The 24,564-nt window shown below is 43.5% G+C and overlaps 1 protein-coding gene across 6 annotated transcripts in view; it reads right to left on the bottom strand.

Moving 5' to 3' along the window:
• SETBP1 (SET binding protein 1) overlaps nucleotides 1-24,564 on the bottom strand; it is a 359,759-nt gene that overhangs the window by 24,669 nt on the left and 310,526 nt on the right. The window lies entirely within an intron of this gene.

Raw genomic sequence — 24,564 nt, 5'->3', positions numbered from 1 at the left:
AAGCTCACAGGGGTGGCTGAGAGTATCCCTCAATTGATTAATGTAAAGCACTTAGAGCGATGTCTGGCACACCGTCCATGACCTGTAAGTGTGTCCTGTTACTGTTATTCTTACTATTATCACTGTCTGCCCCGTAGCCTGTTGCTTCATCGTGGCAACTGGAAGCAGCTGGCAAAGGCTCCCCTCTCTTCCCTGACCTGACCAAGGACCTCTGGGCCCCTCCTACGTCCCCAGCTGCAGAAAAGTGGCTCTCCAACTGGTCCAAGCCTCAGGCCAGAGGCTCAGGGTGTCTGAATCTGAATGTCAAATGGTCAGCCACACAGAATTCTTCATTTCTAGGCTACCTGCCACTGAGAGCAACAACAAAAAGGGCTTTATCACAATAGCCCTTGACCCTTGTTCTTCCAACCCAACCACCGTGAAGTGATTCAGTCCTCTCCCAGAGTAACGTTATGTTGCTGCCACCGTGAAAGCAGCTCAGATGGGGCTGGTGGCAGCCCTGTGAAGTGGGTAGCACAGAGCGACTAGTTTCTTAATTTTACAGATGAGGAAAACAGATTTCTGAGAGGTTATGAGATAACTAACTAAACTCACACAGCCCTAATGTTAGGGCTGGGAGTCTGCAAACAGCCAGATGCTAAATCCTTGGCCTGTGGATCATCCTGGCCTAGCTGGTCGTCTGCTAACACCTGTCTACCGCCCTTGTCTGCCGACAGCACCGTTCACATCAAGCATGCCCAGGCCCTAGCCTCACACCTGGAAAAGGCACCTGTAACCACCTAGGGAAGAAAGTCATATTGACATTTTCATTTACCTACTACGCCATCCCACCCTCTGAAACCATCCCCTCTTGTGTTGTGAATAATAATGCTGTTTATACTTCTTGGATTTTATATTTCATAGCATTTTGACAGTGGAGGTAGACAGACATCAAATTCGGTGACAGAAAGATTGCAAGGCATGACCATCAAGAAGCCAGGAAGGGCTGCGAACGTGGACAGCCTGCCCATTTGTGAAATATGCAGGTGTGTCAGGGATGGGCAAGGCACATCACTATAGTACATGTAAAATACACACAGAATCACCCACCGGGAGATACATCCAAACAGGTAACAGTTGCTATTCTCAGGAAGGAGGCAACAGGAAAGTTCGGTGAGGAAGAGAGAGTTTTTACCTTTACTCCCTTAGCCTTCTTTATTGTTAATTTTTTTATTGTTAATATTTTTATTGTTAATATTTTTAAAGCCACACACATATTAAACTTTGTTTCCTTTTTTTTAAATAAATTTTTATTTATTTATGATAGTCACACAGAGAGAGAGAGAGAGGCAGAGACACAGGCAGAGGGAGAAGCAGGCTCCATGCCGGGAGCCCGACGTGGGATTCGATCCCAGATCTCCAGGATCAGCCCTGGGCCAAAGGCAGGCGTCAAACCGCTGCGCCACCCAGGGATCCCAAACTTTGTTTCCTTTGAGAAAATTAGCAGACTTGTGGAAAAATCGAGAAGTCTACGAGAGCACAGGCTTTGGGGCAGAATGCTATGCTTGGACAACTGGCTGCAAACAACCTCAACTGGGACAGCAGGCCTGAGTCTGACGAGAGTCCCCCAGTTCGGTATGCCATGCCACTGGGGTCATGCTCCCCTTGAACAGAGGCAGGTGTGCCTTCCATGGCACACCTCTGCAACTCCAAGCCTCCACAGAGTTCTGTTGGATAACAGCTCCTCTGGAAAAACCCACTGATATGTCATCTTTGTACCTGTGGACACAGGTTGGGAAGGTAATTCTTTGCCCAGATTATGACACAGGCCCATTTAGGGAACAAGCCGCAAACAGGATTAGCAGAAGGATATTTAACTCTCACTTGGGAACAAACTGATTTCAAGTCATTTTTGTTGTACCCATTTTCATGCAAATGTTCACAATCCAAATTAGTCTCAGTCCACATCATTTCATTAAAGTTCATTCGATCATACCTCTATTGGGCATACTTTGCTATTCAAGTGTTTATGTTAAAAGTAATAAAATGACACTTAAAAACTCTATAATTCAAATTGTCACTATTAGCTGTCTTGAAAACCCTCGATAATTTAGGATTTTCTAGATTATTGTACTGTTTGTCAGTTGCCATCCAATGAATTTGAAAAGCAATTAGGAAAAAGAGAAAAAAGAGCCCTGATGTTTTCTCAGACATTTTTGGGTTTTGAAAGGATTATGGAAACAATCCCAGAAATAGCATACATGAGCAAGTATATTAGATAAGCTTTCAACAAGGACTAATCTAACAGCATTTGGAATCCACAAAATCTGCCTGAGAGCAGAGGGCTTGGGGTACTGGAATGGGTGACTCCTCCCAGGGACACAGCACTGGGCAGGCTGGCCACCAGAACTCTTTGTTTCCCTTCATTCCAGGCAGCAGCTGATGCTCCACGGAGAGGTGCCCAAATGATCGGACATAGTTCTCAGAGACCTGACATGAGGGCAGAATGCTGGGACATTTGGAAAGTTTCTTCCCAGCATGGCCCTAGCTTCCCAACTCTCCATGGGAGGGAGACGTGTGAAGCTGGAGGCCCACCAGGATGAGACCTGGAGATGGCGTTGTGCTGACTGGACCATGGAGCTATGTTACTTCAACTAACCCTGGGACCTGAGTCCAGATGAGCATAGCTTTGATGTGGGACAGGATCACTTCTCAACCTCACACAGCAGACTGTGGAGAGCACATACGGGGTGTGTGTCCAGCACATCCGTAAACCCCAACACGGAACAGATTGTACTCAGGCGTGCATATTTGGAGGCCAGTACGTTTTTTAAAGGAGGAAATAACAATGCTAATAACTATGTGGATCCAACATCTGTTCACAATTAAAAGACAGAGCCAAGAGGAAATATTTTTTAAAAGTTAAACCTATAGGAAAACATTCTGCTAATAACCTGTTGACCTCTATTGATACGTTTTTTAAAAAGCCTTTGAAACTGGGTTGTGGTGTATCGAGGGACAGTCACTCATTTTCAAAGGTAATTTCTCATAGACCACTTATCCCCTCAAACCTCTACCTGCACACCGTGTTTGCATTAGGGACTTGATTTATGGATTCCCACTCCTCCGATGCAGAAGCTGACTTCCTGTTGCCTTGGTTACTTGGAGCTTAGTTCAAGGTTAAAGTACTCCCAAATCAGTATCAGTGGCAGGCGCTGCATCTAGCGGCCAAGTTATTGACTGCCCCGGGATGCAAAAAGGTCAGAGACCAAAGCACTGTTTACTGCCTTAAGGGTGAGTCAATAGCTTCAATATTTTGATTCTGTTTCTTCCAAAGTAGTAGTTGCTGTTCAATTACCTCTTCCTGGGGTTGTTCAAGGTCACAGGGGTCACGGAGGAAAAGCAGGGTCTGTGTTGGCTGACTTTCCCAGGATCCCTTTAATGAGCTCTGTGACCTTGGATAATAAAAACCAGCCTCACCTTAGAGTAATTTGTATGTTGCTCTAGGTTTACAAAGCCACTTTATCTCATTTTCTTTAGGGGGAAAACAAACAGAAAATCTTTGTAAGATGAGTACTATGTATTCCCCTTTTCTAGATCAGAGAAAGGGGGTCTAGAGAGGTTGCATAACTTATGTAAAATCATACAGTTGGTAAGAGGTGGGGAGATCTAGATCCTGACTCCTTGATGGGTCCTCATGTCACAAGTTCTTTAATATAGAGCGGCAATTGGAATAGTCACCTAGGGATCATATGTAATTCATGTTGTGTAAGACCCACTATAGAGAGCAGTAGATCTAGAAAATACTATGTGATTAATATAGGCTTGTTGAACACCTTAATTAATATTTTAATTATATGATTTGCAAATGCAATTGTTTCCTGGTGACAAAGCTTAGATTGGAATAGTGGGAGAGCTTGATACCACTGAGATGGTGGTTGGGTTCATCAACCACCTCTCTGGCCCCCTTCACACTGCAGAATGCAGGGCTTGGCATGCACTGGGAGGTATATTATATTGAGCAGTCAGTGGCTTTTAATCTTCCAAAGAGCTTTGACATACATAATGCTATTTGCCCCTTGCAGCATCTCTGTGGATGACAAAAGGCAGATGGTAAAACTCCAAATACACAGATAAGGAAACTGAGCCACAGAGGACCAGATGATTTGCCCTAACTCACATATCATGTGTGCAGAAGTGGTGCAGAAATCCATGCTTCTTGACTCAGTTCAATGTTCTTTTCTTTCCCTTTTGGGTCAACAGTAAATGCCATATTTTTGCACAAGACAAAACTCTTGAAAACTTGATAATAATTCCCATTCTCATAACTTGTTGCTGGATTGATCCATTGCTCTTTTTTCTTGTTTGCAAATGAACTTCACTGATGGCACACAGGGGATGTATATTACAGAAGAAAATGAATCAAGCACTAGGTAATACCTTTAGAACTTGGGGAAAAATATTTTTCTGTGTTGAAGTCAATAAGAATGTTATTTTTGTTGCATTATCATATTCATTAATTCAACCAGTATTTATTGAATGTTTACTGTACCAGGGACACAGCATTGGTCCAAACCGCTGAAGTCCCTATTTTCTAAGAATTGCATTCTAATAACCTTGGCATAGCTTAAAGGTGGCTATTACTTTTTACAAGAACACAGAAAGATCCTAAGGGTTTTTTTTTTTAAGATTTTATTTATTTATTCATGAGAGACACAGAGAGAGTGAGAGGCAGAGACATAGTCAGAGGGAGAAGGAGGCTCCCTGTGGGGAGCCCAATGTGGGACTCGATCCCAGGACCCTGGGATCATGACCCGAGCAGAAGGCAGACGCTCAACCTCTGAGGGCACCCAGGTGCCCTCCTAAGGTGTTTTTTAATCTTCCAAAGGCAGCGCCTCCACTACTCAACTCATATGGTGTCTGAAGGATAGAGGTCCAAGGACCCAGATCTCAGCAAAGAGAGGGCACCACCATAAACATTAGAAAAAGACATTGGCTTCCTATGTGCATAGGCATCTCCACCGCACCAGGTCCCAAGGGAGAAGCACCAGCTGGATTTCCACCCCACCCTCCCCTGGAGCCCAGTGTCGTGAACAGTGAACAGCCTGTTCAACCATAGTGACTCTTTCACCATGTGTTTTGTGTCAAATGAGTTTTACTACATTCTAGGACCTTGTGAGGTGAAATTCAGGCAAGGTTACTCTTGAATAGAATGCTATTCAGTGAGTGTAGAGTTAATCATCTTAAAATTCACAAATATTTGAGTGCCCACTAGCACAACTCGGCAGATGTGAGTCCTGTATTTGTACAGAAAGTTTAGAAGTGCAGAGTGACATAGGACAGAAGGATTTACGAAACGGAAAACCAAATAAGACCGGAAGCCAAATGAGTCCCTCAGGAATTAGGAGGAAAATGAGATCTCAGTGGGATCTGAGGTGGTCTGTGCTCATCCATTTATTCATTCAACATTCATTAAGGACTGTTGCGTGCCAGGCACCATTAAGCACAGGGAACAAGAATAGTCATCCACTCAGGAAGACAGAAGACACAAGTACAGAAACCCTGGTCTCCATGGGCAGAATTCAATCACCAGGAGTGGAGGGAGGCTCTCTCTCTCTCTACCAGGCCTGGGAAATGATAAGAGTAGAAGCAGGAATAACAAGCCTTCTTTGTGCAACTGAGACAAGAGTGCTTGGGAGGAATCATAAAAACCAAATACTGGGAGATATGGTTGGAAAGGCAGATGGGAAAAATGAAATGAAACCTACATCTTGTTGTTGGGTAGAGTTAGAGCCTCTCTCTTGTATGTCCTATCATCTTGGACAGACTTTTGGCTTCTTGTGTCCTTATTTGGTGGTTTCTCTGACATTCTTGGAGTCAACTGAAACACTGACTATAGGTCAGGAACTGTGTCTTACTTTGTTAGTGATTCTCCATCACTTAACTTGACAGATCTAGTGATGCTCAACGGTGTTGGACAGATGAATGGACAAAGAAAACACATCTATCCTAGGCCCAAACCTTCTGGGGGAAGCTGCCCCCACTACTTTAGTCCACAAACAGTCCTGTTTTCTAAATCTGCTATTTCCAAGTAGTAGAGAGTAGAGGCAAAGAATGTATTTTTGGAATAAGACTACCAGCTTCACCAGCTGTGTGATGTGGGGCAGGTTATATCAATTCTCTGCCTCAGTGTTCTCATCTGTTAAATGAACCTGTTGTGAGGATTAAATGAGATTATACATTATAGAAGACAGAAAACAAAACCCCAGCTCCCCAGAGACGTCCATATCCTCATTCCTAGAAACTGTGAATGTAACATGGCAAAGGAGAACTGAAGATAGAACTAATGTGGCCAGGGGCACCTGGGTGGCTCAGTCGGTTAAGCATCTGCCCTCAAGTCATGATCTCTGGGTCCTGGGATGGAGTCCTACATCCGGCTCCCTGCTCAGTGGGGAGTCTGCTTCTCCCTCTGCTCCTCCCCCCTGCACATGCTCACTCTCTAAATTAAATAAATAAAATATATATATATATTTTTAAGGAATTAATGTGGCCAATGAGATGCTCTTATACAGGGAGAGTAGCCTTGATTACCAAATGGTTGAAATGGAATCAAAGGGTCTGTTAAAGTGGAAGAAGGAGGTGGAAGAGAAGAGTTCTAGAAAGAGATGTGGTGTTGGCAGCAGGGTCAGCGAGATGCTACGTTGGTGGCTTTGAAAAAGTGGTGGCTTTGAAGAAGCTTTTTCTGGAAAAAGCAAGGAAATAGATTCTACCCTACAGATTCCAGAAAGGATACAGCCCTCCTGATACTTTGACTTTAACCCAGGGAAATCCATTTTGGACTTCTCACCTCCAGGAGTGTAGAGTAATATATTTGTGTTGTTTAAGCCACTAAGTTTGTGGAAACTTGTTATAGTAGTGACAGAAAACTAACACTCATGGTGCCTGGGTGTAATAAGCAGTCACCTGCGTCAACTATTATTATTATTATATTTTAGCACTATATTGTCTTAGTTTTCTAATTAGAAACTTATTTCATATGTTCAGGTTACGTGTGTCCCCTATAAGATTTAAATTCTTTAGGAAGCAGACTTTATATGCTTTTCTCCCTATCTTCCTAGCATACAACTGACATAAATAAAGTAGTCAGTGGACACTGAGAGTCAATAAGTTGTATTAGACACAGATAATTTGTTGATATGAGTCTTAAGAGACCAAGGTTCTAAGACACTGAATTATCGCAGGATTTGCCCCACTTCCTGGATCAACTTGAACAATCTCACTGAGTTTCATATTCCTACTGGTCAGAATCTCTTCTAGCTCTACTCTTCTGATTCCGAACTTTCTAGATTCAGAGAAAACACTAAACAATCTAATTAGTTCTTCCGTCTCTTAATTCAGGAGTGCAGAAATGGGCTGAGAGGATGATATTTTACCCATTGGAACCTCACAGAGCTTTATACCTTCACAGAGTTTTGGTGTAGTAAATTCTAATCATGTATACATAAGTCAGTCTCTCCTGATCCTAGAGTGAAACGTTCATGTCAGATGAAAGGTGTTTTCTAGAAGCACCCAATGACATCATCCAGAATGGAAATATAGCAAATATCAAAACTGCAAAGACATACTGAGTAAGAGGTTTTAAATCTTTCTGAATCTCAGACATCAGAACCTCTTCTTGGATAAAAAACTGTATGTATATATATATGTATACACACACACACACACACATACATATGCACAGAGGACACATTTTGCAACCAGCTTAAAGTTCATAGTTACTTCTAAGCTCAGGTTAGAACCCTTGCCTGCTAGGTTGAATTCCTACACACACACACACACACACATACACACGCACACACGCATGCACACCATAGAAGGACAAAGGGCAGACAGAACCAAACAGAATGCTGATGTAACTGTGCTCCCATGTTTAAAAAAAAAAAATGTGGAGACAATAGAGTGGTAGCTGTTCTCTGAAAAATATAACAAAGGGACTTTCGAGATGTATTCACTAGGGAAGAAACAATGCATACATGTAATTAAAACCAATTTAATACTACAATGCACCAAGTATGCTCTTGTTACGTCCTTGGAGATCAAGTGGCTTAGGAATTTGCTACTGTTATGTACTTAAGCACGTCACAGGCTTCATCAACAGATAAATACAAAGAAGCTTAAGTAAAGTAAAACTGAGGCAGTTAAGAGTTAGTCTGGTCCTTCCTGGGCAACTTATCCCCAAACAGGGGATAAGATTTGGCTTTCTCAAGCATCTCAGAGAGAGAATGACAGAGCCATGACTCTGACTCCCTGGCCTTAGTTTTGGCCTGTCTCAGGCCAGCATGTTGGCACTGAGCTGCAAGGGTTCCATTCTGAGACTTCACAGTAGCCATCCTCTTGCTCTTCTGGTACACATCTCTTAGTCTACACTCACAGGGCAGCTTACAGACAGACCAAGCCAAAAACTAGAGATTTGATCCAAGCTATAAGACCACTGACTGGGAGATTCTCCCTAATATAAAGGGCTTAGTAGTCAAGGCTGGTTAATATAAGCATCTTTGTAGGGTCTTCCTTTTTACCGTTACAGTGTGGAGTCGCAGAGCACATCTGCATGGTAATACAGATCTTGATGCTAACTGGGTCACCTTATTTGCATTTTGATTACTGCTTATTTAGAAGCCACATTGAGAAAAGAGCTTGATATCAGGAGCTTAAGTGCATGTGTGTCTATAAATACATGTATAAATAGATAAATGCATATTTACTGGTTTGTGAAAGATCAGTCTGATACGTACTCATTTCTCACGGACATATCTGTGGGAGCCTATGTATGGATCTTAGGATTATAATGCAGTTATAGAATCAAATTACTCTTCTCAATGCAATATCATCCACTGTATAGACATCCTGTGTCAGCTAGAGATGTCAGTTTAACATATATCCAACTTGTTAAGTAGTCATCCCTTTATGTTTGGCAAAATTATATTGTTTTAAAACCTTTACCGGACCTCTTCCTCAAACAACCTACTTTGTTCCACTATTTAAATTCACCTTAGAGAATGCAAACATAGTGTGACTGTGTGCAGGCATACACACGTGGACACAGAATGTGTACTAGAAAAGCTCTCTTCTTTGCAATAGGAGAAAAAAATCGCAGAAACTCAGACCCATCATTAGATAGATCTCCTAATCTTTATCTCTAGTAGTTCAGTCAGACGAGCTAATACCATGATGATGGCTTTGAAATCTCTTAGGAATTGGATGAGGAGAAGTGATAGTGATGAACTCCCAGCTAATAAACACAGAGTGCTTATTTCGGCAGAATGATCAATTTCTAGATGTCCGGAGGCTTGTCTGATACAGTTGATTTACTCATCCTCGCTTACCTCACTAATAAAGCCAAAGTCCGCCATCAGATTACAGAGGTGCCGAGGATTTCTTAAAGGGGCAGAAGAGAGAGCTAAGGTAGTATTCATCACATCCCTCTAAACATCACTCCCGCCCACCATCCTCGAAACTTCAGCTGCTTCTTCACTGATACTCTGCACTCAATAGACTTTGGGCTAGTACAGTAATACAGACAATTAATTTGTTACCTTGTTAGGGGAAATTTAATGCAATGATCTAAAAGGACTCTTACATATTGTGATAAACTTTAGTGCCTCCGGGCGGCTCCCCTCTCATTGGGCTCATTTCACATCTCATCCATTATGTAAATGAGATTTGGAAATAGTTGAGTTTCACTAATGTAGCTCAACTCTGATGGATTGGAGAGAGTCAGTCCTACTGAAACTAATGAGGTTAAATGCACCTCAACATTTCTTTCTACTGGGTTGATTATGCAAGCCTCTGTTCAAGAAATGGGATGCGGTGCACTTTTTTTCCCACCATCCTCTAAGGAAATCTCACTGTCACCAGACCCCAGAGTGGCCCAGAATATGTCTGGTTTGGATGATGTTTGTGTTGGTTCCAGCCAGTGCATGGCTGCACAGACAGAGCTAATGGACAACATGTCATTACATGCAGCAGGATTGAGAATAGGATTTCAGATTTTAAAAAAGGGGGTATTTCAACAGTTAGTGCATCTGAGAAGGTCCCTTGGTCATCTAGGGAAGAGTAGGGGGAAATTTACAGACATGGACATGGGGATGAAAAGTCCTTGGTGGGGCTTGAAATCAGAGAAGGAAAGTTAGTCGTTGGGGAGGTCTGGAACTGATGAAGGGACTACTCCATTTGAATCAATCATTCATAGGGGATCTAGTCTTCAGAGATGAAGAATAAGGACTTCACCCAATGCTAGCAAATTGAATTTAAATAAAATATTTTTAAAGAATGAACAAGGACTTCTGCATTCTGGATTTCATTTGGAAGGCCAAGAAATGGGATTCCAAAGACTGAAGACTGTGAGATGCTATTTAAATTAAAAAAAAAAGAAAGAAAGAAAAAAAGGAACAAGCATTTCAGGAGAGGCAGCTTAAAAATATCCAGAGTCATGGAAGCAGGAAGGTGAGGTTTGATTTTCAGAATAAAAAATATCTGTGGAATTTTTTAGTCATTCTTTAAAAAGGAAGGGAGATGTTGGATGAGGAAAGTAAAATGAAGACATGGAGGCAGAAACATTCTGTGGAAGAGGGAATCAGAATCCAAATGTGCAAGCCGGTAATTGCGGAATATACTACTTTCAAGGAAAGGAGTTTTAAGCTGGTGAATAAGGCTGTGACATGGGAGTCAGAAGTCCCTTGGTTTAAATCCCAGCTCTGTTGCTTAACTAGGTATTTGACCTGTTCAAGTTATTTAACCTCTCAAAGCTTCAATTTCCTTATTAAAAAAAAAAAAAGTTTAATGAGCCACCTACCTCAGAGGGTTATCGTGGGGATTAAATGAGATAATACCTATAAGATGCTTTCTAGCACAGCAGCTGGCACTGAGAATGGGCTCAGAACAGGCCAGCCAGGAGCACAATCAGGAAGCGTGAGACATCTACAAGATGATTAGGACGGAGGCCACCAGATGCCTGAATGAAGGACAGGTCCCTTGGAGGAGAGGTTGCAAGCTAAGTTATCGCTCCATTTCCACCTCCTGACTAATGCTCAACTCTCTCCAAGCTGGGATCCCGGTGAGAAAGCTTCTCGACTCTTAAATATTCAACCTGATGACACATTCTCTTGTTAGTAGTTGATGATGAGGAAGCAGTTTTGTTCTTGTGTTAATTAGTTCAGCAAAAGTTTCAGTGCCTAGTGTGCGAACATAGCAACTCCAGGTCCTTTGGGGGACCCTTAAAATACAAGAAACAGTCCAGTCTTTTGGTCGTCAAATATTTAGTTAAAAAAAAACAAAACAAAACAAGATGCAGGAACAAGAAATTTAAATAAAAATAACAATCTCCCCTGAGCTGAAGAAGACCACCTGCATTACCTTCCCTGGCACCTGGGGCCACACTAGCATATATTCTAGAACAATATTTTAAGATGGAATTTATTACCTGTATAACTCATATACAACTATACATAATTGATCTGATTAAGAATAAGAATATACATTAATATAGACACCACAACAAAAGTAACAAGGTTAACTGGTGTGATCATTTTTATGGAAAAAGAGCATTTCAAAATGGTTAAAAGGGTGAGCTGTGAGCCCACATTCCCTGTGTTCAAATCACAGTTCTACAAGCTACTGGTTGTCTGAACCTGGGCAGCTTATTTAACCTCACTGTGCTTCAGTTTTCTTGCCAATAATGAAATTCGTAAGAGTTGCCATCCCCCAGTTCAGTGTGAGGACACAAAGATAAGTCTCCACCCTCAAAGAGCTAGAGGCAAATATATAAATGTTAATTTCTAATACTCTCTGATAAGAACAGTGGCATCAGGTATAAGAGCCATGACTAAGAGGGGGAATGAGTGGCTTCCCGGCTGGGTCAGGAAGGGGCTTCACTGGGAGGTGATCTTTGATTTGGGTTTTTAACGTGTGGAAGTTTTGGCTGAAAGGGTACGAGGGAGCCCAGGAAAGAGGAGCAGCAGGTGCAGAGGCTCAAAGCATAAAACAGAATGGCATCTCTGGGGAAAGGCAAGAGCTCTCGTGGGGCTACAGCATAGCTTCTAGAATGGGCAGATGATGTGACAGAGGAGAGGGGCCCAGAGCAGGCTGGGAATGGTGCCAGAAGTCTGGATTTCACTTGGGTCATGGGGAGTCATGAAGGATTTCCATGTTGACACACAAACACCCAACCATGGAGAAAAGGTGGCTTATTCTCTACCCCGGCTTGGATTAGGAGGAAAGAGGCTGCCCCCGGAGTGTTTCTGAGCAGAGAGCCAATGGAAGATATTTTAAAATCAAGGATGGAAATCAAACCTTTGACATGGAATGGTTAACCAGTGTGCCCTACTGTGTACAATTCCCATATTCTTGCCCTCTGCTTCTTTTTCCCTTCCTCAACCTTAACTAGGTAAATTCTGCATTAGACACTCCTCTCAAAGCCCTATGGGAGAGACACTGACTCTTTTTTTGTAAATCAAATCTTGTTTTTTTCATTTGGACAGCTGGAGGTGAGGACTCTTTGGAAGTTATAATATATTTACCTGAAGATAAGTCCCCACCTAACGTTACGTGTTCTGCCAGTGTGGATTTTTCTACACCTTCATTGAGGTTTCGCTTTTTCTTCCTGTCTTCATGGGCTGGGTATTTGCTATACTTTTTGAAGGAATTTATTCCCAACGCAAAATCTCCTCTTGATGCTCAGATCTCAGACCATTAAAGAAACTTTGAACACAGGAAAGAAAGTGAGAGGCTAGGGGAGAGAAAAGCAAGTAACAGCAACAAGAGGGAGTGGACATTTCATCAGCATCGGAGGACAGGCCAGCTGCTGGTCTCATCAGGAGAGCAGAGACAGCCAGCCAAAGGCACAGGTCTGCCCGGGCAACCAGAGTCAGTTCCCAAAGAGGTGAGTATCTCACAGCTTTAAACCAGGGCATGCTAACAACTTGTTTAAAAAAATAGTCAAGGGGATCTCTGGGTGGCGCAGTGGTTTGGCGCCTGCCTTTGGCCCAGGGCGCGATCCTGGAGACCCGGGATCGAATCCCACGTTGGGCTCCCTGCATGGCACCTGCTTCTCCCTCTGCCTGTGTCTCTGCCCCTCTCTCTCTCTCTCTGGTGACTATCATAAATAAATAAAGAAAAAAAATAGTCAAGATCATTATTAGCTGGCACAGAGGCCCCCCAAAATTCTTTTACTAAATTCAAATTTCATGGCTTGTTTAATTTGTAAACTGAAGTCAGTCTAGCAAGTTATAAATACCACTGGATTGATATGTGCCGGGAATATCCATGTGTTTATTCATTTATCCATTTGTTCATTCATTCAAAAAAAAAAAAATCTACTGAGCCTCTACAATGAAGAAAGAACTTCTGAAGACCTTGGTAAAAATGCCAGTGCTGTACAACATAAAGATGGGCAAGAATTAGTCTAATTGAGAAAGGACAGTGATTATTATCACCCTAACTAAAGGCAAGCCACACCAGGTGAAGCTCTGAGCATGCAGACACAGGAATGGTAAGCCATGGGATGAGTTTAGCACAGGAACAGCCCACACTGATGGGTGAACGTGCAATAGATAATGACCCATGTTGCATTGATATTGTCTGGAACAGTTTGCACACTGGCCCAGTGATTCATTTAGAACCACACTACGTGGGAGCTTTCCCAACAGGGGTGACTTCATGTGCTCATTGCAGGGTTTACAGTCACACAGAAAGGCTGGCCTCAGGTTCACGATCTTTAGCTCTATGACGTTGGGCATGCCGCTCCTTTTTGTCCTGAGGTTTCTTTATGGCTTCTAAGTCCCTTCTGATTCTGCATCTTAGGTAGACAGAAGGGTTTCCTGTGATTTTCCAACAGGTGGGAGATCATCTGGCCATTGTAACAGAAGATCTAAGAGCCACTTCTATTTTTGAGAATCACTTTTATTTTTGAGAAGACAACAGGGCTCTCATTTCTATCAGATAAACCAAATAAAATGCAGTAGTAAATGGACATGAAAAGGTGTGGGAGCATAATCAGGTCTAGGCTCGTCAGGGTGCTTCTGTCATGTGTCCCCCACACAGGGTGTTAGGCGCCTCATGGTAACAATGACTCAGGAGGCCACACCTTAGAGCCGCCTTACAGGGAAGCTCTTTTTAATGAAGTCCTTTTGGTTACTTCAGGACTAACTGCCCTTGCTTGAAGATTAATTCCATGTGTCACTTTTGATCTAAACCTCCCCACAACCTGATGAAGTAGATAATATTAACCACATTTTATATGAGAGGAAAATGAGGCCCAGAGATGTTAAGAAACATGCTGAGGGTCTCACAACAACTAAATGTTAGCAGGAATTTGAACCCATGTCTCTCTAAAGTGCTTTCCCTTAAATAGTCTTCCTTCCTCATGGCTATTAGGAATACAGAATGACACTTTAGGGTCTGGGCTCCCAAAAAGTGACAGAGTGAGAGGTTTCCTTTAGGCAAAGGTTTAAGAAAAGAACTCTTCTTGGCAAATTGCTTACTTCCTAATTTTGTCTAGCTAGCCCTGGGTACATGCAAATAATGGCCCAATGTAGGATTAAGAAGTCCTAGAACCTGTTGAAAAAAGTTTGCAATGAATGTGCCATGAGACTCCAACTGTGGAAAATCTCCATGAACTCAGAGCTAAAAAAAAAAAAAAAAGCTTCTCTGTTCAATATCAAGTGAGAATTAAGCTTCCTTAAGAAGAGACAGGAGGCTAAAACCCCATTCAGGGAGCAAATGGAATGGCCAAGAAGGGCCAATAAAGCAAATGCAAGACTTTACAAAAGTTTAAAAAAGAAAAATTCCCGGACTGTATTTCTCAAACTTGGAAATTATTACATTTCCCAACTAATAAAACTGACAGTAAAACATTATTTTTCCGGCCTTGGTTATATAATAAGTGGAATGTGTTTGTTTTTATAAGCACCGTTTTAAAAATAATCAGTTATCTGAGGCAGTTCTTTGTCAAGCCAGGAATTTGCTTGAAGGATGTCCAGCGTACAGAGCGACTGGGGTCCAGGCTTGGGCAGGTGGAAGCTGTCTCTCTCCAATGGGCTCATCATAGGCTCGCCTGTTGTTTAAGAGGATTGCAGGTGGCAAAGCAGTCATCTTCCAGGCTTCCCTTTAACATCTACCAGGGGGCCATATTCTCCTTTTCATCTTTGGGCTGATGCCTCCTCCCCACTGCCCAGGGTTAGCTCCTGCTTCTACCTTCCAGTAGGAACTCAGGTGGCCGGTAACAATCCTTTACTTCCATATCCCTGACCTTGCAGGAAGCACTCCACCTACACTATGGTTCTGCTGACCGTGCTTACACTCAGTTTAACCCTTGGTTACATGACCTTTTGAACGCATAGAACCAATCAGTCAGATACATCTTCAATCTCTGCTCAGTTTTGAGCAAATGAATTAATTTAAGCCTTAGATTCCTTGTGGGTAAAATGGAAATAAAGACGAGATCCTTTATGGAAATTGCTGTGGCTTCCAGGGAGTAAAGATCCATCAAGAATCTAGCATACTGCCTGGCTCCTAACACGCACACTGTTGTTAACATCATCATCATCATCGTCATTATTGTTATGCGCAGTAATCTTGACCTTCCAGTAAGATAATTAGTAAGTTGGGAAAAGAGGCTGTGTCTTGTATTTCTCAGATGTTTCTAATGGTGTTTACCCAGCAAAGGGCTAGTAAGAGATCATGTGATCAATGAGTCTGTGTTTAATGGAGCTGCATCCGCACTTGCAAAGAGCATGAGAAAGACACACAGAACCACACCACTAATACTACTGCTTGAAGTAGAAACAAGATGGTGTTTTTCCTCCATCTACATAAGAAACATTCTACAATTCTATGAATATTATAAATAAGAGGATGCAATTTTTATGATTTGAGGAATCACAGCAGAAATAAGAGCTATTTATTATTCCATTTCCAGAGAGTGAAACACAGAGAAGGAGGTGTTTAACTGTAAGTAAGTGTCTTTAATTCTCAAACACTATGAGGGTAAAAGATGTTAAGGGAAAACCACTTAAAGTCTGCAGTTGGGATGTCAGAATCACAGACTATCAGGGCTGAAAGATCACTTAATGGATTCTATCATTGCATTGGTGAGGAAGTGGAGGCTCCCAGCAGTCATGCTGTGTACTGTTGGTGACACTCTCTCAGCCTGGACCTCTGCACCCTGGTCCTCGTCCCCAGTCATTAAGGGCAGCCAGGCCTTCTATGTTATTTGCCTGCCCAGGTGCTTGGCTTCCAAATTTCTTTGCTTGTTTTGCCTAATGACTGTGAAGGTCCCATTAGGGGATGAGATTAAATGAGATGGGGATGGAGTGAGGTGGGCAGACTTCTGCAAATTAATCTGTGATTTATTTTTGATAGTAACTTTAGGAGAGAAAAAGCAAACATAGGCTGTTGACATTAATAAAAGTCACATATTAATAGAAGACACCAGGCTATGATCTATCCTTTCAAAGGAGAAATAGGTGGTGGTATCCTTAGCAATGAGGCAGCATCTGGCCACCATATTAATAGGTGATGTCTTTGGAGCCACTCTTTGTCTCTGTCACTAGTGGGAAACTATGCCCCGGAGTCTAAAATCACCCCTCCCTACAGAAGACCCCTCCTTCTGAGGGGTTCCTGGGTGCCTACCCATAACGGTATAAGTGTTCATTATGATACCAAACTTTGGGAGTTTCAGGTTTTTGATGCTAAAGGAAATCTTAGTGATCATCGTCCTGCAAAGAGAGGAGCCTGGGGTCACCAAGTGGGATCCATTCTGCAGATCCTCCATTTTACCTTCTGTCAGTCGTATTTCCCAGCATGTGGGGTCTGGGAGATGTGTGCTCATGTCTGCTGCAGCCACCTCTCATTTTCCTCTCTGTCCTTCTAAAAAAGGGTACCTTGCCTGGGACTATTCGTCCTGTTTCCTCCCACCTCTTGAAGCATGGCGCATCGACTGGTTGTGCTGAAAATCAACTCAGAGTCCTTTTATCTCCACATTAAGCCCCCATATCAAGCTCTTTTTACATGGAAGTTGTCATAGGCTGGACCTGGTCTAGTGACCATTTGTAAGGAAACAAAGGAAAAGAGACAAGGCTCATGATGGCAGCTTTTGGAGGTGGCTACAGTAATTCCTACAGAGGGGAAAAAATTAAAAGATGGTATTTCCACGCAGCCGTGAAAGGAGAGGAAGGAATCCTTCCTCTCCCTGAACAATAAAGGCTCCTGATAATTTTAACCAGAGTCGGCTCTGAAAAACCTGTAGTTGCCTGTGAGTCACCAGCCCTCCAGGGAATAGGAGGTGGGGACGTGTGTGCGCGCACGAGAGCACGCGGGCACGCACACCAGTGTGTATAATCTCACAGTGCCCAGAGCCCTGGAGATTCTGGAACACTTCAGTAGCACAGGCCAGATTCATTAAAAACCCTGGCTACAGGCCAGCAGTTAAAATTGAAGCAGCATATTTATTGCATTTTGTTCAAATAAATCTGAAAACGTGTGAATCATATTCCTTGGAGAGATAGGGAGAAGAAGTAAACAACATCAGGCTAATACTTACAAGCCGTGGCGGAGAGAGAACAAAGGTACAGGAGGCTCCTCTGCTCCAGGAACTCTGCAAGGTGCTCTGTGAGATGCCAGGTGGGGGCTGGGGGGGCACCCTGTCTGGCCACTTACTGCACTGGCTCCGCGCTGGCCTGGTTACCACTTTGGGGCAGGTGGCTCTGCCCTCTGCCCTCTGCCCTGAGTTTCTCACTTGCACCCGGCATATTTCGTCCTGCTCCGTGCACCTCTGTTGTTCCCCAGATGCCACTGCTGCTGCCGTCCTGCTTTTTGAACGGCAGCTGCAGAAATTAGATTCAATTTGAGGTTTTCCTAAAAGAGGATATGTAAGGGAAAATCTCCCCCGACCCCACCATCCCAGTTCATAGGAAGCTCGGCAAGAGCTCAGGCTAATTATTTGCCTCTACAAGCAAAATAAGTAGCTGGTCAGCTTCATCACGCCTGGGCTGTTATTTTCTTTTGTTGTCTGGTATCTTTCGGTAATGCTCCGAGGGACTGTCTGTGTTAGGGAGTAACTTCCTAGTGGGTGGACACTGTGGGTTGGATGGTGGGGCTCAGATTCCTTAAGTATAAGTGATAATAATTCCTTTCATATGGTAATTATGAGGGCTGAATGAAAAAACGCCTTATAAAGACATCTAACTCAACAATATAATATTCCCATGACCAAATGCCAAATCTCTTTACCTTCTCTCTGTTACAGAGATGATTTATGGGCATAAGTATGTGTATACACCAATCTATTTTTCTCTGTTCAACCCAAGATTGTTTTTAAAGCAGAATTTTGCAAACTGACTCCCTCTCTCATTGCCTTTCATTCTATGTGTACTCATTGGTGGGCAACATTGATAAATGGAGATGAAGAGGTGTAAACGTGGTCTAATACTCCTCTTTTACGTCACACAAACATGGCTGTTTATATATCTTCAAAAGCCCTCTGAGCCTTCTGGGGGCCTGGATGGGGTGGTTGGAGGCATGTCATGATCACCCAGAGAAAATCAGGTATATGTCTGTTATATTTTAAGGCCTTGGGAAAGGCAAGAGTTCTTCTTGACACTGTGTAAGGGTAGGTTCTTCAGTAAAAATTTCATGGTGACAGTGGCAGAGGCAGCTCAAGACCCAGGCATCAGTTTCTAATATATACATGTGGGAAAGGGGGCAGGCCCAAACAGAAGATGACCTGATACTCCTCCTTAAACATCCAATCTGACTCAGACCCTCAAGAGAGTGGAAATGACTCTTGAGAAGTTCATCTTATTCAAGCATTTTAATGCCTGCACCATCCTGGAATTGGAGCCCATGTAGCTCCTTCTCTTCTGGTCTGGCCAGGTTCTGAGCCATTCCTTTCCACTCCCTCTCTGTTCCCTGCAGGGAAACCTGTAGGGAGGTGACTCAGCTTCCAGAAGCTTCCTTCCCATGCTCTAGAATGTTTGGGCACTGATCATGGAACCCTTGATGCCATGGCAAAGAGGCCAGAGAAGGCTTCCTCTAGTTGTTTGAGGCATGTGTTTCAGTTTCTGAAACTCTTTATCTCACAACTGCGCTAGTAACGGTAATAGCAAATACTTATTTGCTAATTACTGTAACTATTATTATTACTAGAACACTCTCCAAGACCTTTACATGTATCAATTAATTTCATATTTACAACAAACCTATGTGGAAGGGTTATTATATTTATTCCCATTTTACAGAGGAGAAAACTGAGACACAGAAAGAGTAAGCAATTCATCCTGTTACTGGCACAACTAGCAGATGGGCCGGGTCAGAATTTGAACATATGCAAGCTAGCTTCAAAGACTTAACTATTAAATAATACCATACAATCCTGGCTTCCTGGATACTTGACCCTCTTAAGAACTAGACACTGGGTTTCCTTTATGTTTTGGGTTCCTGAGTGTGTTCAAGGAGAAAAATTCAGTAAGTAGCTAGTAAATCAGATGGTAATAGGAAGCTAAACCAACTCTGCCAGTTAAGTAAGAGCACTATTTATTAATTTATTCATATCTATATCAACCATGCCTTTGCTTGGGTGGGCTTACGTTGAAATGTGCTGCCTTGGGCAGCCCCAGTGGCCCAGTGGTTTAGCGCCGCCTTCAGCCCAGGGCATGATCCTGGAGACCCGGGATCAAGTCCCATGTCTCCCTGCATAGAGCCTGCTTCTCCCTCTGCCTGTGTCTTTGCCTCTCTCTCTATGTGTTTCATGAATAAATAAATAAAAATTAAAAAAAAAAAAAAGAAATGTGCTGCCCCAAGCCAACAGCAGGAGGACATACCCTGAATTACTTTTCCCGTGATGTGGTGGATGTACCCTGACTCATTAGCACATCCTCCTACTTTGCTCTTTTGGTGCAGAATGGTAGGTCAATGTGAGGTAAGGGGCAGCCAGTGAAGCCAACCAGAACAAACAGGGTGACATGGTAATGAAATTGATTCCTTTGAGCCTCTGAACCTTCACCTCCTTTCCATGGACTGTATGAAGTCCAGTGGTTGCTTAATGCATGGCCACAGGCTGTATTCACTAATGCCCTCAGCCTCCATTTGGGCTGCTGATTGTACAGCAGACACCGGCTTTCCATGTGCCTCCAACTTTGGAGATTTTGAGTCCCAAAGCTCAGTGATTCATTTTGCTGTGCTGCCTGGGAATTCAGGGGGAAAAAAAAACACAACAACTTCTGCCAAACATCATTTACTTGTTGAATGAAAGAATGAATGGATTATTGAATTAAGGCAGAACCTAAGAGGAAACCAAGTTGTTTAAACACATCTGTGTATCCCCAAGTGTCTTGGACACCACATGCCTTTTTCTGAAAGCAAATTTAAAAACATAGCAGGGAGAAACCTGGTGGGTGAGTTGTCTGTCAACTACAACCATCACAGCTTTGGGCTACACGGCGTGACTGGGGATGCCCTCCTGATTGGCCAAGGGCCAAGGCTTGAGTGACTGCTACTCCTAATCAGATACTGTCCAAATAAGTTGTACCTCGGTGGATCCAGCTCTAGAAACAAATCTTTTAAAATGCCCATTGGGCTGAGGCAACCAGATTTTCATAGAACACCTCATGAAATGAGTTATCAAAGGTAAAACAGATAGGTAGGTTTAAGTCCAGAAGGGTGAGCTTTTGGGGCTCCTCAAGCCATCTTGACCAATGGAAATGGTAGTAGGGTCGGGCATCTACTCCCTACTGTGGAGATACCCATGGTATTCTTTAAACCAGAAGCTGTCTGAGTTGGTTGTGAACTTGACAGAAGCTATGATGAGTTAGCATGAGCCTTTCATAAATACCAACCCTAATGGCACTATCCAGGATCACAGTGCCACTTGTATTAATCCTGTTTATTTTTTATTTTCCATCTTTGATGACATTTGGGGCCTCACTGATCCTGGAGAGAATGCCTCTCCCAGGGCTAGCCAATTCCCAGAGATAATAAATGACCTTCCCCACAGCATGCCTTTCATGTGCAAACCTATCAGTCCCAGAGCTGATATTCTCCAATTACATCCTTTATGGAGCTTTCACAGGGTGAGCCACTTTCCCCCTACCCTAATAGCACCCTGGGGCTAGGTACCAAACAAGTAGGGGCAATCTCTACACTCTGAAGTCTGCTGAAATCATTCAAACCAGCCAATACCAAGGCTGCCTACCCTGCCTTGACAGTTCCTTCCCATAAAGACCACAAAGGCTTTTGCCCTGGTGCTTGATACCATATGGTTCTGCATGCCACAGACATGGCATGATGTACTTCCTGTTTCTAAGATATATGTGAGTATAATCTTCCTCCTTCATGACAATCATTTGCCTATCTGTGTGTCTTACCAAATCCAATGGAAACAAATCCTGAGTGCATTTTCACATACCAAGATTCACACCTGTCCCTCAACCTCTCAACTCCCCTGGATTAAGCTGGGGAATTCAAAAGAGGTTCCTTTTTTTTTTTTTTTAACTATTCCTTAATAGACACTGGGATCTTTATTTTTTATTTTCTGCCAGGATATTTATTTCACTGGGAGCCTTTTTTTTTTTTTTTTTTTTTTAAAGTTTACAAGTGTTTCTAACAACATTATCTGAAGCCACAGCAACAGGAACTAACACGTATAAACCATGACTATGTGCTAGGCATTTTCCATGGATTACTTTCTTTAATTCTACAATCACCATCTGTGGTCTCCAGAGAATAACTGATTGCCCAAGATTACACAGCTAGACAGAAGTGGCACTCAGACCTCAGCAATCTGACTTCTGAGGCCACACACAGGGCGAGTGCATGCTAAGGGGCATCTGTGCCTGGGAAGTGGAGTTTCAGGAAAGCGCTGGGACCTAAAAGGTATGGTCCTAGAATAGAGCTGAGCAAAAAATCAGCTGTTGGTCAGCAGGCTATCTGTTACCTGGTTCCTGAGAGAGAAAGAGATTGTTACCTGTATATAAATCAAGTATGACATTGAGCATACTGTTTGGTTCAGCATTTTTATTTATTTTTTTCCAGGTAAGACTTTGTGGATGAAGGCAGCAGAGTGGTGATTTTCCACCATGGTACCATTTCCTTGTCTTGCTGTCACGCATCAGCACTAGGGTTGAAGCTGTGAGTATTCCTGCACTAGAGAGACTCATCTATACAGTCTTGCTGGTTTGTATATTTAACCACTGACCGAATCATTTATCAGGTACCTGCCACCATGGTCCATGCAAGGGTCACAACCCATGTCCCTCCTCCACACTGGAACCCTGTATCTCTAACAACACATCACTGTTCCCACCAAATGGGAATTCCTCCCTTGTGATTTATCTTTTCACATGTGCAGAGATTACCACCAGCAGATTATAGAACCTCTAAACTAGAACTCGGCTGCATATTTCTGTGGCATCCCCACAGCATCCGTGTCAGTAAAATGCTTGATTTGGTCACATGAAGTTCGCATGTAATTCTTTAGCATCCAGTTATAAAATTAACATTTGCCTTTTCAAGTTACAGCCTTACCAACACTACTGTATTGTACACCTTAAATTTTCTAAGAAGGTAAACCTCATGGTAAATATGCTTATAACAACAACAACAAAATAATAGTAAAGGAGGTGGGGGGGAACTTTGGGAGTCGTGAGTAAGTCTATGGCCTCGATGATCACAGTGCTTTCACTGGTATATATTTATCCCCACACGTAGCAAATTATATACATTGCATTTGTACAGATTTTTACACATATGTTATACCTGAATAAAGTGGTAAAAAGAAATAAATGAACAAAAGCTTGCTATAAAGCTTAAAAAAATAAATAAACTAGAGCTTTGCCTTCCTTTGGATTCTAGCCTGAGTCCACACCAGCTATGGCAGCCTTGACAGTTCTCATCTGTAAAAGTGAGTGGGAGCCAACTCTGCAAGGTTGTCGTGAGGAATATTTAAGGCCATGCACTGGATTTAGCATAATGTCTGGCACGTGGCAAATGCTCTCCTAGCTATTGCTAGTATTATTGCTCCGGTTGTCATTGTCAACGAACTTAGTAGTTTGTTGGCAACTAAGAGGAGGAGTCATCCCAGGAACTGCTCTCTTGGTAATGCCCATGAGAAGCATCAGGGATGTAAGCTGTCTCAGGACCTTGTTTTGATAAACTTCTGGGCTGCCTTCATGTGTACTTAGTTATTTGTTTAAGGAATGAAAACACATTTTAACATCTGCCTGATGCAAAGAATGTTCCGACACATATCCCTGTCGAGTTCCTAAAAAGTCACAGAAAAAAGTTACAAGAAGTGCGTGTGTGTGTGTGTGTGTGTGTACCCACAAACGTAATTTGGGGATTATCAGCCTTTATGAATTTCCTAGACCCAGGCCTCCTCCCATATTGAGAAGAATTGGAAGTGAGCAGTCTAGTAGGATATGAATCTACCAACATGCTGGGAACAAAAGCACCAGACAATCTTTAACCAAAGTGATTTGGGACCCAGGTTAAGCCTCTCTGGGTGCTTCACTGAGCTCCAGTCTCCAGGAGGTACAGCAAGTCGTGACCAAACAAGTAGCCTGAAGCAGGGCAATGAGGGCCTGCCACACGTGCAGGAGGGAAGGCCCACGGAGAAGACGGGCGTGGCGAGGGGGACAAGATGCCTTTTGTAACTCCGGGTTTTTCCTTTCCTCCTCCTCCCACCGAGCTCAGCAACAGAGCCTCAGAGGCCAGTGAGTGCGGTTAACAGGCATTGATCTGTGTACCAAAGGAAAGACCACAACAGATCGGAGGAAAAAGACATGTGATTAAACAGTTCAGTGGCAACTGGAAACAGAAACACGGGGCCAGCAGGAGGCCAGAGCAGCGGGCCGGCTGGAAAGGATGCAGCTGGGACGGAGCCTCCGAAGACCTGAATGGGGGGCCCAGCTCCGCCTCGCAGGCACACAACCCGGCCAGTGGCTCTCTGGGCCTTTGTCTCCACACCAGCCAGACCAGGTTAGCCGTTTCTAATCTACGTCACCCACCATTTCCTAGACAGCCCCACCGAAGATCCTGGATGTGGGCATTTCTGTGAAGCACACACACAGAACCTTGAATTATCATCACATGGCTGGAAGCAAAGCCCTCCCGGACTCATAAACATCATTAGCCAAGGGCCTGAGCGAAGCCGTGAATAATAATGAATGGGACCAAATAACGGCAACAGAAACAAGAAATCCCTCAAGCGAGACACAGCAACAAGCGTGTTGCAATCTCCCACTGCCTCTAACCCCTGCTACCACAGAGCCACCCACCCAGGTTATGTGATGCCCCCCAGAAAGCAGCGCAATCGCTGTGTTCGCACCGCGGGGGGCGCAGCTCCAGTCCCCGGGGTGGGGCCACACGCCTGCAAGCCCGAGGCCGGCGAACCGCTAGCCTGGCACACACCTGGCCTGCCACGGGGAACCTGGCAGCCCACACCTGCTGCTGCAGCTTCCGCCAAGCCTCCTCGCTGGCAAATGCCAGAGAGCATTTTGTGAGGTTGGCTGTGGGGCCTGGAGCGGAAGCGGAGCT

Source organism: Canis aureus, chromosome 6 (genome assembly GCF_053574225.1).
Source record: "Canis aureus isolate CA01 chromosome 6, VMU_Caureus_v.1.0, whole genome shotgun sequence".
NCBI lineage: Eukaryota > Metazoa > Chordata > Mammalia > Carnivora > Canidae > Canis > Canis aureus.
Note: the sequence above shows the minus strand (reverse complement) of the source record. Positions and strands in the feature narration are given on the sequence as shown.